The following is a 14,372-nucleotide window of genomic DNA, read 5'->3' as shown; positions in this document are numbered from 1 at the left end:
CGCTCTACTGCCTGTTTCCAACCCTGTTGTTGAAGAACGTGCGTTATGGCATATTTCTATCTTTCATCTTTTCTTCGTGTCTTTATTTGTTTACACATCTTTCAGCGTTCCGTTTAAAAAAAAAAAATGAGTAACGAATTTATTATTATTAATGAATTATATATTTTATTTACTTACTAATTTATTTTAATTATTAAAACTAGAACCCAATGTGTGATCCCTGATATCGCCCTCTAACCGATGCAAATTAAATAGAATAAAAATTAAGAGGATAGGTCAGGAATTTGCGCCGGAAGGAGGCCAGCGAGAAGGAGGAAAAACGCTACTGACTGCAGAATAATCATACGGTAAAAAGAAAAGTTTTTGGCAGTTCTATGGCGCCAAATTTGTGTCAACAATGTTTAAAATGTCAACAGGTCAAAGTGATTGTGGCGATTAAACACTTCCACAGGTGAAACGAGACTGATAAGCCCGCTGTAAATGTGTGTGTGTGTCACAGTGTGTGTGTGTGTGTGTGTGTGTGTGTGTGTGTGTGTGTGTGTGTGTGCGTGTGTGTGTGTGCGTGTGTGTGTGTGTGTGTGTGTGTGTGTGTGTGTGTGTGCATTCGTGTGTGCGTTCGTGTGTGCGTGTGTGTATGTGTCTGTACGTCAGACCTGCATCTATTTTCAATGAAATTTATAGATAAATAATAGACAAAGGCACGCAGCTGGACTGGCTCGCGCTAGCACACACACACACACACACACACACACACACACACACGCACAGGGCCGGACCCAGGGGGGGGGGGTTCCAGGGGTTCCGGAACCCCACCCCTGGAAAAAGCATGTACCTTGCTTTGACTTTTACTAGTTTTAGCACCAAAACAATGCTGCTCTTAACCCTCAAAACAAGGCCCAGAATGCACCAGATTGCACAGATTTTAACCGTTTTTCAAAAATTTTCTGGGGGAGCATGCCCCCGGTCCCCCTAGTTCGCGCGCCTGCTTTGCAGGCGCGCGCTTGTGGCTTCGCCACTTCGCTGATTTGCCCCCCCCAAAAAGGAGGAACCCCCCCCCCCCTTACAACTCATTTGGTCCGGCCCTGACGCACACACGCACACGCACACACGCACACGCACACACGCACACGCACACACACGACACACACACACACACACACACACACACACACACACACACACACACACACACACACAATCAGAGGAACGTACACGACATACATGCACCGGACGCATCGTGTTTATTCATTTTTTCTGCAAATTTGCACTTTTGCTCCACCGATGCTCAGCATATGGTACAAAAATTGTTTTTAATTTGTGAACTATTGAATTCAGTATCAAGATACTTCGAGTTAAATAAAAATCCATAAAGATTGAATTGGGAAATTGATTGTGTTTACATTAATAAACGTTGTTAATTGTTGATTAATTGCCCCAAACCACCATCAAAGAGCCTTCCCTTCCTAATTGTGAGTAAAATGCCATGCCCATGAAAAGGGTAATTCTTTTGAACTACTAAAATAAGTAACAAGATACATCGACTTTAGGCCTAAAAAAAAAATAGGTGTGGTTACGGTAACCCGACCTACCCTATTTTTGGGGGCCGACCCTATAACTTTTTATTACATTTGTCAAAAAAAAATACCCCAAAAAACAAGTAAACGAGTGCAAAAAACGCAATGAAAGCGAAAGCGCCCGAGTCACACACTTATTTCCCTGTCAAGTACGTTTAATTTGTACACATTAGAAAAAAAAGTTTTAAAAAAAAAAGTGATTGCCTACCTTCCTACCCTATTTTTTTTTGGCTATGTTACCGTAACCACACCTATTATTTTTTTTGGCCTTAGATGCAAGCTTTTATCAGAAAATTGTTTGTACTTAGAATTGGCTATCCCTTGTTTATTACCCATCACTTGATTGAGACTACCATCAAAGAATTGTCCCTCGTTCTCAGTAACACAATCCGCTCAGTAACAAGCAGACAAACAGCTAAACTGCTTGTTTGTTTCTGTTTTTTAATCGTCTCACCCAGCCGCCAAAGAGCTGCGGCTTGGTCAGAACAATGCGGTGACGTGTCCGCAGAAAACTTACAAAAGTACGTGTAAGCCATGAAATCAACATGTATGTTTTCGCCATTTCGCAAGTATCCATTATCGAAGAAGTTTACCGAAACAAGGCTGAATAGTTAACCCCATTAGTATCCCTAACGACATCATCAGGCAATCAGTGGTTAATATAATCACTGCAAGAATAACCATCTTATCAGAGTTGACCAACACGCTAAAAGCGGCGCCTTACAAGTCCATAAACTCAGTAGCAGCTCATTCCCCTCACTATCTTTTTCTGTGTGCATTCTCCGGCAACACTGTCGTCTAAATACCATTAAAATCAAGCGAAGACAAACAAGCGAAGGAGGCAGGGGTGATATGTGTTTACCCGTGTGATAAGATGCCGCCTTTTCCTGTGCCTCCAGGGGTGCAAACTCAGGAGCATAGACCATCGTCAAACGAACGAAGTGTGTACGAAATAGATCGTTCCAAACGGAAAGTTATGCAAATCCTGCTTCCGTGCGATATTGGGAAATTAAAGAAGCGAATAACAAAAATGTCTTCTGTGCTTCGGAGTAAACACGCTTCATTTGCAGAACTCACACAAGTCTCACTCGATGTTTTCTTTCGCTTCAGTTTGTGGAACAGTGCGAAACTGTGATCTGATGAGGTCTATGAAGATGCCGATTGAAGTAGATGGCCTCAAGTTTGCAACATGGAATCAGCAAGGAAATGCGTATGTTGGCCGATTAAATCAACATCTGTTACACCACGATGGTGGGCACAGCCATCGCGCTCGGTTGTCCCAAACCCTCACCTCGTGTTGACTGACTGAGCCTCCGTGATAGGAGAGTTGCGCAACGGAAGATTATCCACTGGAAGAGCTAACCGCGCTTGGGCAAGCAGTGGCAAGCAAGCGGCTCGCCACTTCACTAAGCTGACATCAAAGCGGCGGGGACAGAAGCGTTTAATTGACTTGTAAATACGCGATAGTCTATCTGTGCACCCTACTCATGGGCGGTTCAATTGATGTAGCGAGCGAGGAATCAATGTCAAGAGCTGACCGTTATCAAACTGCCCCCACAACGTGTGAACACTGCCGCTTGACTCAATACTCTCTACACAGGGAAGGGGCAGGGGAATTCCAATCGTTTTCTTACGGAATTGATTGAAGCACAGATCTATAATTATGTATTCACTTAAATCTTTGACTGAAGAGTCTCTTTCGTTGCATCCGTGGACTGGACACAACATGAACAAATACGAGCAGAAATTAAAATGTCCATAGATCACAGACTCTTCGACACTATCGATAAACAGGATCAGTCAATGTGCTAGTTGTCGTCGTAAGTCTGTACGACGTTCAGTTGGGAGCTATGGGTTGCTGCGGTAGATGGCGCCGCGGCTTGTGTGACAAGAATTCGAATCTCACATTTTTGTTATCCTTGAGTGAAATCCATGGCGGCAGGAATTGTCAGCAAGTCACAATTAACATATTTAAAAAAAAAATAAATACAAAAAAAAAACCTCTCCAGTGCGGTCTTAGTGGCAAATTACAACGTTGAATTGAATAAGAACATCCGTCCACTTGGACAAATAACAAAAATCACTGGCCGGTTTTCTGTGTATGTTTTTTCTTTACTTTTCTTTTTTTTCTTCTGTTTTTGGTGTTGTTGCTTTAAGTTTGTAAATGACATTTATAAACATCAATCTGCGATATAATTGCAACAACAACAACAACAACAACAACAACAACAACAACAACAACAACAACAACAACAACAACAACAAACCCACTCTTTACAGGAAGTAGCCTGTTTTAGTTTTTCAGTTTTTGTTTTGTTTTACAGTATTATTTTTCCATGTGGTAGGATGATCTTGTCTCATGTGTCCAAAAGGCTGAACACCTCTGCGGTGCTGTACATTGTATGCTAGTGTAAGCCTACATGGGAAGGGTGGTATCTTAACATCTGAATGATCTTCAAGAGTGAACATTTTAGAACTGCCAAACACTGTCAGAATGTAAAATCAATACTACTCTGAAAAATTAAACAAGAAAACAACCTGCCAAGCTGGACCGTGTTACCAAGGTCATTTAATATGGGAATTTGGCAGGTCAAATAAGAGCTAACACTGTCGTGCATTATAAATACCCAAGCGATTTGTCAGGTCGTGAGTCCTTAATTAGTCTTTTGGGGATTGTGTTAAATAACAAAGAGCAAATTACTGGTAACAATAGAAATACTGCGGTGATATTTGCACCCATTATTTTCGTATTCAAGGCGTCATTTGAGACGTATCGATTAATCGTACAACCCGATGTCGAACTCCAACGAGAGCTGTGATGGTGTGCTCCAGAAAGAGCGCAACAGGTATGGAATCAAGCACTGTGTCAAATTGGTAAACATGGAGATTCGTTTGAGACTTCAATAGGACCCTATGCCACTTGGGTCGCACCCAGTTATGCACTTTCTCGTACACGTCATCCTTAGACTTTGTTAGCTGAGTTTTGTTGAAAAGAAAGAATTTCTAAAACCGCGACTTTCCGTTTGTGTTATTGTTCCATTGTAGTCGGTGTTTATAATTGCATTTTCGTTTGATTTTCGTTAATTGCTTTGCATTTATGTGTGTTCTGCATTTCTGGATATTCGGACTGAACCCGCAGTAAACCGCGTCTTTCCGCTTGTGTTAAAGCGTCATTGTATATAGCCGGTGTTTAATTTATGATTGCATTGCCGTTTGACTTTCGTTAATTGCTCTGCATTAATGTGTGTTCGGCATTTCTGGATATTAGGAGAGAGCCATTTTCTGTCAAACAAAATTGTTTTAGATATATAAACACATAACTGAGTGGTCCACTGAAAAGGTAATGAGCGAGCAATAAGGTCTGCTGTAATCCGTTTCACATAAAGCGTAGCGTGGCTAGGAATCGGTACGGCGGTTTTTGTCTGAATACCCTCGCAATTATTTTAGTGGCAGCTTTAACATCGGTGCATCAAGGCAAAACCTAGGAATTGTTTTCTCGAAAGTTTTACAGGATTTTGCAACACACACACACACCCACACACACACACACACACACACACACAAACACACCAACACACACACACACACACGTACACACACATACCTAAAGTGTGGATGGTTACCTAAGAGGCGGCACTGGGTGTAGTGCCTTTCTAGTGCACTTGCACTACAACAGCACTGGGTGCAGTACTCGCTCCGGCATCGAAGAATTTTGCACTAATAAATGCACAAAATTTGACCTATTTCGTCGCCTATAGAGGACGGAAAGAATGTCATTTTGAACATTGTTATGACATTCTTTCCGTCAAAAAAGTCAATTTAACGGTGTTAAATGAAGCGAGCATCCACACAATTAGGTTGCCATCCAGAGTTTAGGTTGCCATCCACGTGTGGATGGTTGCCTTATGGTGATTTAGGCAACCAAACCTGTGGAAACATGGGTACACCAACACACACACACACACACACACACACACACACACACACACACACACACACACACACACTAGTACTTCAGTACAAACACAAAAACAAAAATCAGCAAAACAAAACCTATACAGAATCCATAACTGCATTCAGTCGTCATAAGAGCCGTCAAAACCCCTGTGACAACGCCCCCCCCCCCCCCCCCCCCCCATTTTATTTCCTTTTCCCCTAAGAAATTGCTTGTGTTGTGTCGATTACTTGGAAACGTTATTTACCTTCGCATGTAGAATTGAAAGTGTCGAAGACTTTTTACTACTCTATTGTTGTATAAGCCGACGTACGCGACGCGAAGAGAGAGAGAGAGAGAGAGAGAGAGAGAGAGAGAGAGAGAGAGAGAGAGAGAGAGAGAGAGAGAGAGAGAAATAGACGGCCAAGGGAGGTAATAGGGTTTTCGAAGCACAAGAAGGGGACGTAATAGACGACGTCGCAGCATGGCGCGCGTTGTACGTAAATCGGAAGTGAGCTTTCTGCGACAGTATCGACCCTCAAAGGACCACACACAGCCACCCGGCCTGCTAACGGGTGGAAGACAAACTCTACAGCCCACAGAACTGGCGACAGCCTGGCTATCCCCGGGGTGTTACACCGTATTGTGTTAGTTCGGCACAGTTTGCCTTTCTTCCTCTCTGTTGCCAAAATGTATCCACAGGAAGAGTGTACAAAATGTATTACTCGCTATTTCTGTTTGCTCTCAGTTTTGCAGAACGTCTAGAATCGGCTGGCTTTGTTGCGGGCGAGGGAAAAGGTAATTAGTGCCAACAAGGGTTATTTTGCTTCTGCTGCCAATAATTGGTGTAAAGTGTGTGGGCTGAAACTATTAGAAGCGGTATAGACTCGTGGGAACAAAATCCGACAATACGTTTATAGTGAAGAGTGGAATAACTTTTCTTTAACGACTGGACGACAGGATCAACGTCGAGAACGACCGGCACGGTTGGCCTAGTGGTAAGGCGTCCGCCCCGTGATCACAAGGTCATGGGTTCGAACCCCGGCCGGGTCATACCTAATACTTTAAAATTGGCAATCTAGTGGCTGCTCCGCCTGGCGTCTGGCATTATGGGGTTTGTGCTAGGACTGGTTGGTCCGGTGTCAGAATAATGTGACTGGGTGAGACATGAAGCCTGTGCTGCGACTTCTGTCTTGTGTGTGGCGCACGTTAAATGTCAAAGCAGCACCGCCCTGATATGGCCCTTCGTGGTCGGCTGGGCGTTAAGCAAACAAACAAACAAACAAACAAACGTCGAGAACGTCAGCCTTTCATAAAGGTTGTCTCCCGGCACAGTGCGCCTAATAGGAAACGTATTCTAGCAGATTTCTAACTTTTTTTTTATATCCTCCTTCCTTTCCCCATCTACAAATCCACTTATCCTCCCAACATACGTTGTATTCGTCTGCCCAATCAAAACGTTTATAAGCTTTGCTTGTTGTGCTCCATTTATCAAATTGATTGTATGCGGCATTGGTATCTGTAATTCGTTTTGAATACAATTATTTAAACCAACTATGAGAAATCCAGACAGCATTCGCATAAACCTAAATTATTCCTATATGCAATTATGAATTCAAAATGCTCCGTAACTATGAAAATGAATGTGAATGGAGAAACTACCCAGACTCTTCAACGTCGGAATTCCAGTTCTTCATCAGTTGTCATATTTATTGCAATGCTGTCGAGCACGCATACGTCTAGCGGACAAAACCCATTGCATTTTGTAGAAAATGGAATTTTGAACCTAGCATAAACAAATACCAACGAGTTCCGCTTTTGGACGGACTGGGCAATAAAGTATGAGGCGATGCAACGAGAATTGAATTTCAAAAACACCTTTGTTTGCACAGTTAAATCTGACGTATGATGTCACCATTCAGAATGGCGTACCTCTGAGAGCTTAGGCCAAAAAAAAGGTCTGTTTTCAGTAACATAGGCAAAAACAAGTCGCGTAAGGCGAAAATACAACATTTAGTCAAGCTCAGTCGAACTCACAGAATGAAACTGAACGCATTGCATTTTTTCCGTAAGACCGTACACTCGTAGCATCGTCTGTCCACCGCTCGTGGCAAAGGCAGTGAAATTAACAATCCAGAAAAGCGCGGTAGCGGTTGCAATGAGGAGGATAGCACGCTTTTCTATATCTCTATTCTTTTTAACTTTCTGAACGTGTTTTTAATCCAAACATATCATATCTATATGTTTTTTGGAATCAGGAACCGACAAGAAATAAGATGAAAGTGTTTTTAAATCGATTTCGGAAATTTAATTTTGATCATAATTTTTGTATTTTTAATTTTCAGAGCTTGTGTTTAATCCAAATATAACATATTTATATGTTTTTGGAATCAGGAAATGATGTAGAATAAGATGAACGTAAATTTGGATCGTTTTATATATACATTTTTTTTACAATTTTCAGATTTTGAATGACCAAAGTCATTAATTGATTATTAAGCCACCAAGCTGAAATGTAATACCGAAGTCCGGCCTTCGTCGAAGATTGCTTTACAAAAATTTCAATCGATTTGATTGAAAAATGAGGGTGTGACAGTGCCGCCTCAACTTTTACAAAAAGCCGGAAATGACGTCATCAAAAGTATTTATCGAAAAAAAGAAAAAAGTGTCCGGCGATATCATTCCCAGGAACTCTCATGTCAAATTTCATAAAGATCGGTCCAGTAGTGTGGTCTGAATCACTCTACACACACACACACGCACAGACAGACAGACACACACACACACATACACCACGACCCTCGTCTCGATTCCTCCTCTATGTTAAAACATTTAGTCAAAACTTGACTAAATGTAAAAACAAGAATGGTAGGTGATTGGAACGTTATTTTTTTTCCAATAATAAACGTTCTAATTTCCTACCATTCTTGTTCTGTGATTCTGATTTTTGGAACGTTAGCAGTCTTTCTGTATTTGGATTTTTGAGCGATCGAGGTTTCGTTGCAATTGTGCCAATGTAGGAAATCTCGCCGTGTCGCACGGGGGTGCCACTGACTGTGTGTTAAGGACGCTGTAACAACACGGCCTGTCGCCAGTAGTCGCTACCACTCCGGAACTCGTCTGGAACCCTGAATGGTCGTCAGTCGCCGGTAGGGACCTTATTACTACCCCTGTCCGCCCTGAGACTAACAATACTAAACAATACTTCAATACCCTGGACACATAACTCCTGACTCCTCCCCCCTCCTCCCACGCCACCCTCCCCCACCCACCCACTCCTCTCCCTTCCCCTTCACAGTCACACGCAAAATCTAACTTTGATATGCCCTCTTATATCTTCCTCCTCTCTCTCTTTTTATGGCCCTCTCTCTCTCTCTCTCTTTCTCTCTCTCTCTCTCTGTCTCTCTCTCTTTCTCTCTCTCTTCTCTCTCTCTTTCTCTCTCTCTCTCTGTCTCTCTCTTCTCTCTGTCTCTTTCTCTCTCTCTCTCTCTCTCTCTTTCTCTCTCTCTCTCTCTCTTTCTCTCTCTCTCTCTCTCTCTCTCTCTCTCTCACACACAGCCACACCAAAATACCCACTCACACACACACACACTCACGCACACGCACACACACACACACACATGCAAACACACGCACGCACACACACGCACACACTCAACCCTGCTTCCACACCACTCTCTCCTCCCGGCCAACCCCCATCCACCCACTTTCACCATCTTGCCCGCCTCCCCACCCCGTTACTCCCTCCCCCGCCCCCCGAACACCATTCCCGACACTTTTTCTCGCTCAGAACCGCACAACAATGGCCCTGTTAGCCGCTCTCTCGCCTCTGAGGGCTTGTTGACACATTCTGTGGACCACGCAAACAGGCGCGAAACGCCCCGCTTTCAATGATTAATTATAGACCAATTAGTTGTAAGGGCAAACAGCCCGGCTAAGTAGTCTATCTAGAAAAACTCTCGGAGAGTCGACACAATAACGGGTAGCGAACGGGTGGATCAAGTTACTTACTGTTTTGGTCCTTGCGGTTTTCTTTGGCCACCCCGAGTCTCCCTTATCGGAGGGTAGCGACACCCAACGTGAGAGAGAATATCGAGAGAGAAAAAGTGTGTGTGTGGGTTTGTGTTTGTGTGTCGGACACACTGAAAGACTGACACAAGATTAAGAATTACTGTTGTGAAGCTGGTGTCAATTTCACTTTGCGTTACGGCTGTTTCCCGGTGGTGAATGTCGAGTCCAGCTACAGCAGATGGCCGCTTTCCAAGGGGTCATCAATTGGTCATTACAAGGCGGATATTTGTAAAACTACACTGTGCCTGCATCGGCTGACAGGACCCACGGCTAAGGCGTGGTGATGAGGTGGTCTTTTGTGACTGTTTTGATTCAATCGTACTTGATCATCATCATCATCATCTTTACTACCATCATCATAATCATCATCATCATCATCATCATCATCATCACCATCATCATCATCATCATTGTCGTCGTCGTCGTCGTCGTTTTCTTGGGATAATGCAAATAATAATGGCTGGCTAAATTAACATGGTAAAAAGAAAGAGGGTGTAAACAATAGAGTTTTTAAACAAAGTTTCTACTCGGTCTTTTAAAAACAAATGTGATAGATAATTTGCACTTAAAAGTGCATTTTTCATCTTACTTTCTCAGTATGACTTTCTTATATTTTTTTGATTTTTATATATTTACTCATTCATTTATCTGTTCAGCCAGCTCAGGTATGGCACTAAAACGCCTTCAACAACAAGCAAACTCATCACCTCTGAACAGGCAGCTACTAATTGTTCATGAAAGGCCTTGTTTGTTGAAATGGGAGACGAATAAACGATTGATCGGAACCTTTGTATACAGTTTCAGGGGAAAGGAGTGAACTGAAGATCAAATTCACGAACCCTGCGTCCACCCACAATAACCCTTGTGAATATTCCCCCCCACAGTAAACAAACTGATCCCATTGGATCTCACATTGTGACTGTCCGGCGAAAGCAAACATAATAATACTGATTTTCACTCAGTTTTGGTCCAGACTCGCCCCTTAATTATTCTGTGGACCTGAATTCCAACAATGGAAATGAAATGGCTGTGTTGAAATCAGCTTGGTAACAGTACTCTTTCTTAATCGTTACGGCCCAGGACTGTTTGGTAATCATACACTATTTGACACGAAACTATTCTTATGACCCCTGGAAGTTTATAGCTGCGGTAATCTAGCTGATACATTGACCCCTCTCGGTGAAGACAGGAATTAGGAGTATACAGCTTGTGTGTTTCCCAAAGGTCTGTCGCGAAAGGTGTCAATTTCTTTTGATTAGTCGCGTCCAGTTTCAGCCGTCATAGCTTGACAGCCAAAGCTATGTGATTATGAAGTTGCAAAGTTATTGTCAGACTGGCAAAATGAGCAACTGTCCGTGAATATTGCTTTGTTTTAATTGGCCTTGGTGTGTCCCCCCGGTTAGAAGAATTCATTTTGTGATCATTGTTTGTAGAAAATGCATTTTGTTTGTAGAAACTTTTCTTGTGGTCAGCCCAAGTGAAAGCAGATTACAAAATTATTTCTGGTATATTCTGCATCTCTGCTACTGGTGTATATGCCTTGCCGTGGCGTATCAGCTTGCCTGCCCTGATGATCCAAAGAGCTATGCCGGCCGGAGCCTTCATAGTGCTCCTGGCAGGTGTAACCACGCCGGACAGGTCTGAGGTGAATGGGGCCAGACTAAGTATACACCCTGGCCCTACAGGTTGGGGGTTGTGCGAAGGGTGTAAATGTACAGAGTCTTAAAATAGGGGTAAATGTACAGAGTCTTAAAATAGGGGTAAATGTACAGAGGTTATAAACACAAAAACTGAGAAAACAGGGTCTTAACAGTGAGAAAGTCTTATTGGGGGGGTCTTACAAGGAAGGGTTCCACTGTATCTGAGGGCAAATAGTCGCCAAGACATCGTCAAAACATCGACGCTTTCGGTAAAACTCACACATACAGGCAGATCACAACAGCATCAAAAAAGGGGGCACTGCTACTGAGACTTTTGATAAAAATCGAATTTTTGGGTTTGTTAAAAAAGTAATTGAAATATTTGGAAAAAAGCATTTCTTTCACTTTGAGACACAATTTGAATCACTGTCCGAAGAGGATTTATTTAACGGTTATTCATTATTTTGTGAGGTGTGAGGGTAGACAAACTCCAGCTACATTTTCAAAACCAAAAGCCTCCAAATTAAAAGGTTTGACCTCACAAACATATTGCTTACTAGTATCTATTGTGCCCACGGATCAATTATTCGAGAAAAGTGTCCATCATACTTTTAAAAGAAATCGATATCACACATTTAAAGCAAAATTGCCTTTACACACAGTCGCATGAAAAAAAGGTGACATTCTTTGCACATAAATGAATAAAAAATTTTTTTTAAAGAAGCAATACACAAGTGAATACAGAAAAGCATGATTTGAACGACTGATTGACTGATTGAATGACTGACTCACTGAATAAATGAAGGAATGAATTAATCAATGAATCAATGACTCACTCACTCACTCAGTCGCTCAGTCACTCAGTCAATCAGTCACTCACTCACTCACTTACTCACTCACTCAATGAATCACTCACTCCCTCACTCACGCACTCACTCACTCAATCAATCAATCAATCAATCAGTCAACCAATCAATCAGTCAACCGATCAATCAACCGATCTGTCCAAACATCGACCTATTTACGACGAATGAACAAAACATAGATTTGAAATATCAATCTCTCGATCATTCCTGGAGTCATAATAACTGTAATACCAGTTTCTCGGAAAAAACACAACAACAAAAGTGATACACTGTGGTAGGATTTTGGGGTTCCAAAATCTTAGTTTGTGATTTTTTTCTCTCTCTCTCATCACAATGTAACAGGTAATTAACTTTATCATCAGGGCGTGCTCGCAAACATCAGCGACGACTTTGAACCTTTAGTCGTTTAAGAATAGCGGTCTAATTTTTTATTTTTTTTGTTTTTTTGTTTTTTGTTGAGTTTACCAAAAATTTATTTTCAGAAAAACAACATGTACACCAAAGAGTTTTCACATTCCACAAAGACAACATTATCTCATTCATTTTAGCTGCTTCGTTGATTTAAATGTGTATGTGAACATCTACATATAATGCGTAACATACAATAAAATAGGTTCTCATTTTCTACATCCATGAAAGCTGTTTTTGCTGTCTTCAAAATGTGTACTGATTGATTAAAATCAAACAAGCTTGATGAACATTCCACTAACAAACACGAGAAATAAAAACAAAACTTCTGTGAACAATTTTACCAACTTGACTTCACTTACTGGCCTTGACATGCTCTTCGCAAATTGAGTCTGGTAAATAAAGACTGTGTATGTGTGCATGTGTGATCGTATGTACAATTGTGTTTGTGTGTATATGTGTGTGTGTGTTGTAGGTGTGCGTGTATTGCATGTGTGTGTACTGCATGTGTGCGTGCATATGTTTTTAAGAGGGTGCTTTGTGTGTGTCAGTGTGTGTGTTTGTGTGAGATAGCAGATCATATTGTCCTGGAAGGCACACATTTAATTTCTAGGAAGTTCTCATAAAGATCGTCCTAATGTTGGAAGAGCCCATGAGATAACTGAAATGCTACCTACGTCCTTTTACAGGGTGACCCAAAAAGTGCAACCCACACAAATGCAAACAAGAAAAATGTTCATTCAAAATGAACAGCGTCGATGCAATGTCCACCAAAGATTTATTTTGGGAAGTGTTAAAGGTTAGGGTCAAAAATTAATGAATTGCATGTTGTGCTGGATATATAAATTGTTTATTTCAGTCAATGCTTGATTCATAAGTACATTTTTCAGCATGGTGCATCTACAGGAGGGTGCTCCAACAATGATGCATAGTGCCAACATTTAGCGCAAACTTTTCACAACAGTGCATTATTACCACAAAGCGCATACAGCGATTATATAGTAGCAAGTTGCACTAAACATTTGAACAAAATGCATTTTGTTCAAATGTTAACAGCACAGCACCAAGTTTTGCATAAGTGCACAACAGCACTGACCATTTCACAAAAGTGCATAACAGCTGTGACAATTTTACAAAAGTGCATTGACCATTTCAGGCAGATGGCTAACATGCAGATTTCGCTTTTGTCTGTCTTTCTTTGAAAAGTAGGCATGTTCAAGATCGATGAAGTCATGAGCAATTGGGTTAGATGACAGAAAAGATTCAAAAACGTCAGATTCAGTGTTTTGGGCACTGTTGAACAGGAACATTCTCTCCTGTTCAACAAATGTGGGTTCAATTCAAAAGCAACATTGTCACAGATAGGCTAGTGTTACATTTCTGTAAAGTTTCAAAAACATCTTCCATGTTTTGGTTACTGTTGAACAGAGGCATATTTTCCTGTTCAAAAAAGTCTGACACAAATTGTCGTAGTTGTGGGTTAAGGTTCGATCTATACTGTCCTTCAAACGAGTCGTAGAACCGTCATTGTCACAGATAGTGTTACATTTCTGTATTACATTCAAACGAGTCGTAGAAGTAGTAGTACATTTGCGTTTGGTTGTTTTTTCTTTTAGATTCCTGTCACTCATACTAGCAGTATTGATTGAGGTACATAAATCTGTTGATGTACAGGGATGACTTGTTTGTAATGAATCCTTGTTTCCTCCACATTGAGTTTGCATTGCAGTTGGACAGAAATGAACAGGTGTTAATTCATAAACACATTCATAATGGCTTTTGACAAAATCAATCAATTCTGCAAAGGAATTAACTTGATGACATCAAAACTGCAGCGCCATTTGAAGAATGGTTACCATTTCTGTTTCTTTGATGGGAA

The sequence above is a fragment of the Littorina saxatilis genome, linkage group LG12 (assembly GCF_037325665.1).
Source record: "Littorina saxatilis isolate snail1 linkage group LG12, US_GU_Lsax_2.0, whole genome shotgun sequence".
NCBI lineage: Eukaryota > Metazoa > Mollusca > Gastropoda > Littorinimorpha > Littorinidae > Littorina > Littorina saxatilis.
This window is presented reverse-complemented; position numbering follows the sequence as displayed.